The sequence below is a fragment of the Tamandua tetradactyla genome, chromosome 7 (genome assembly GCF_023851605.1).
Source record: "Tamandua tetradactyla isolate mTamTet1 chromosome 7, mTamTet1.pri, whole genome shotgun sequence".
Taxonomy (NCBI): Eukaryota; Metazoa; Chordata; class Mammalia; order Pilosa; family Myrmecophagidae; genus Tamandua; species Tamandua tetradactyla.
Window position 1 is genome coordinate 161,054,875 of NC_135333.1, and position 3,459 is coordinate 161,058,333.

The 3,459-nt window shown below is 38.4% G+C and overlaps 1 pseudogene; it reads left to right on the forward strand.

The window, feature by feature from the left end:
* The first annotated feature begins 1,858 nt into the window (after positions 1 to 1,858).
* LOC143690286 (dnaJ homolog subfamily C member 8 pseudogene) lies at positions 1,859 to 2,593 on the forward strand (annotated as a pseudogene).
* The last annotated feature ends 866 nt before the right edge of the window (positions 2,594 to 3,459 follow it).

Sequence of the window (3,459 nt, forward strand, 5' to 3'; positions counted from 1 at the left end):
TGAAAGTAAGGAAATGAACAGATATTTGCTCTTTGATATTCATAGCAGAATTATTCAGAATTTCCAAAAGATGGAAGTAACCCAAGTGTCCATCAGCCAACAAATGTTTAAATAAAGTGTGATACATATACACAATTTTATTCAGCCATAAAAAGAAATGAAGTTCTGATTTAAGCAGCAACAACATGGATGAGTCTACAAGACATCGTGTTGAGTGAAATAAGCCACACACAAAAGTACAAATACTATATGATTGATATGAAACAATTAGAATGCGCAAAGTCAATGTCAGAATCTAGAATACATGGTTATCAGGGGCTGGATTGGGTGTAGAGAGAGAGGAGTTTATGCTTAAATTGTACAGAATTTTTATTTGGGTTGATTGAAAAGTTTTTTTAATGGATGGTGGTGATTGTAACACAACATTAGGAATATAATTAAGAGTGCTGTATTATGTATATGACTGTGGTTAAAAGGGAACTTTTAGATTGTATATATGTTACTAGAATAAAATTTTTAGAAAAAACACAGGAATGTACAACACAGTTACCCTTAGTTAAACCATAGACTTACAGTTAATAGTACAATTATAAAAATGTTCTTTCATAAAATTTTTTAAATGAAATTTTTGTGGTATATTATACAAATATACCACATTAACTCAAGGTGTTAATATAGGTGGTATATGGGAACTCTGTATTTTATAGATTTTACTATACTTCTGTAAATCTACAAGTTCTCTAACAAAAGAACTAACATGAAAAGTTTCAAAAAGGTGAGAACTGTGAAGATATTATTGCATATGTTATTAGAGACCATTGCTTCCCTTGAAAAAGGTGAACTGAGAACTGGTGTCCCATGCCATACTGCAGTAAAATGAAGCGTAAATAAAGTTAGGAAGTAAAACAGACAGTAATGCTAAGTGAAAAATCAGGTTGTTAAGCAGTTTGTACAGCAAGACCCAAATAAAAATCTATTTTAAAATATATGCAAAGAAAAAAACTAGAAACATACACACTATAAGAACAGTAACATTTTTTATAGTTTTAATTACTCATGCCAGATATAATAAATACTTTATAGGCACTTACTTTAACCTGTTTATTTTTCACAGCAATTCCCTGAGGGTCTGCTATTATGCATTTTGCTCAAGGGGAAATGAAAGCACAAGGAAGTCACACATGGGTAAAGTCACACGAATAGCATTTGAAGGAGTGAAGATTTGAATGCAGAGACTGAGCCTAGAGATTACTCACTTATAGCAATGCTATACAACCTTCCAGTGCTCCAGCATTTTCTTCTAGTGGATGGAATCATATATGGTGGCTATTTTTCTTCTTATAACTCTTGTGTACTTTTCAAATTTTCTATATTCATTTTATAATAAAAAAAAATAACCCAATATATTTTAAGGAAGGTGGAACTCATGAGTACACATCTCTCAAAGACATGGAGAAAAGAGAAGATTTCAGCAATTAGGTTAATGGGGAACATCAAGGAAAATTTATTGATTGCCCCCAGTCTTTTTTGTTAAGGATGACTTACTTATACATAAGGAATTAGAGTCAGTGGAGAAAGACAATTCAAAGACAAAAGCAAGAAAAGATACAAGAGGGAGCATGATGAGAAAGGAAGAAGATGGACTGTAAGATTTGAGGAATGGATTTCAAGAAGACAAATGTGGAACATTCTAGCGTGAAGGGCAGAGTTCAGCGAGACATTAGAGTATGCAACTGCCAGCTGTGTTCATGAATTACAAGTCTTTCACATGAGTATGAAGGAATAAATTTAAGAAATGGTTAATAGGCTTGAAAAGGGATGAGGAAAGGATTTTTTATAAAGCAACTGAGGAGGGAAAATGGTGGCTTCAGGAGAGAGCGGGGATTCAGACAGTGGAGGCAGCACAGAAGAAGTATTTGTGACCTTTTACAGTGAGGTGAAACAAAGAAAGAGAGATTTGGTCCTAACATCCACAAACCAGATGGAAAGACTGACCCGTCCTGGTTCCTCCTATTCAGTTTGAATCCATTTGAGGTCCTTCAAGCAGATCCTAAAACGACAGATGAGGAGATAAAAAAGAAGCCTCAGCAGTTTTCCATATTGGTGCATCCTGACAAACATCAATATGATACTGACAGAGCACAAAAAGCTTTGAAACTGTGGACAAAGCTTAAAAGTTGCTCCTGGATCAGGAACAAAAGAAGAGGGCCCTGGATATAATTCCAGCAGGAAAAGAATACATGGGCCATGCTGCAAAAGAACAGAGAAAGCAATTAAAAAAGGACGGAAAACCTACAAATATGGAGGAAGATGATTCTGTCAGTATAGAAACAGACCATAAAACTCTTGGCTGATCTGGAAATTAAAAGGAAGGAGAGAGAAGCCAAAGAGATGTATGGAAGGAAATGACAAAGAGAAGAGATTGAAGCTCAAGGAAAAGCCAAACGAGAAACGGAGTGACAGAAAAACTTTGAGGAAAGTCAAGATGGTCGTGTGGACAGCTGACAAAACTTCAGGCAAACCCAAAAGGGAAGAAAGAGAAGAAAGGACCTTCCTGAGACCACCAAAAGTAAAAATGGAGCAGCAGAAGTGACCTGGTCCCAAGCATAGAACCTTCCTGATTGCCTTCCCTCCCGCTTTGAAGGACTCATTCTTTCCTCCCACTTTCATCCCAACATAGAGCAATATTTGCTTTTTAGTCCATTTTGTTTTCAATACAATTTAATATTGATCAGAGAAATTCTTTTGTATGTTGAAATAAGGGGCCCAGTTTAAAAAAGACCTTTCTGCATCCCTTACCCACAGAACAGCCAGGATTGGATGGTGCTGGGATTGGTGCTGCCTTCTGTTCCCACAGCCTGTAACTTAACATTTTGTACTTCACTGAATTGTGGTGGTTAGAAACTTTATGCATGCTTTGTGGAAATCATCTAATTAAATATGTTGTTTGAAATGGTTTTGCAATGACTTCAGAGACAAGCCTGGCCACCTTAGGAGGCCCTTCAGTTGCTTGCTTCTTGGCATGGCATCCTTTGAGGTCCCAGATCAGACTTGGAAGGCAGTGCAGGCAGACAGAACGATCCCCTGATGCCCTGACACCCCAGGGGGCTGGCATGTGCCTTCCTCTCTGACTGACCAAGCAGTGTGGCATGAGGCTCTGAGCCACCCAGACCTGTGTACTTTCCAAAGAGCTAACCATCCTCCATCAAGTACCACGGTGCCCTAGGCTACCTGCCTTTAATGGTGAAATTTGGAAGCTTTCAAGGCAGGACAGGAAAATGAGGTGCCTGTAGATGAATGAATGTGCGTACAGGAGAAGGCCCATTCTCCCCACTGTAACAGGGGGCTACCACCACAATGTGAGCTCCCACAAAGTAAGAAGTCTGTCTTTCTCACCTCTGGGGCCCAGTGAGGCCCAACGCCTAAGAAGAGAGGGAGGGAGGGAGGTCAGAGAGGGAG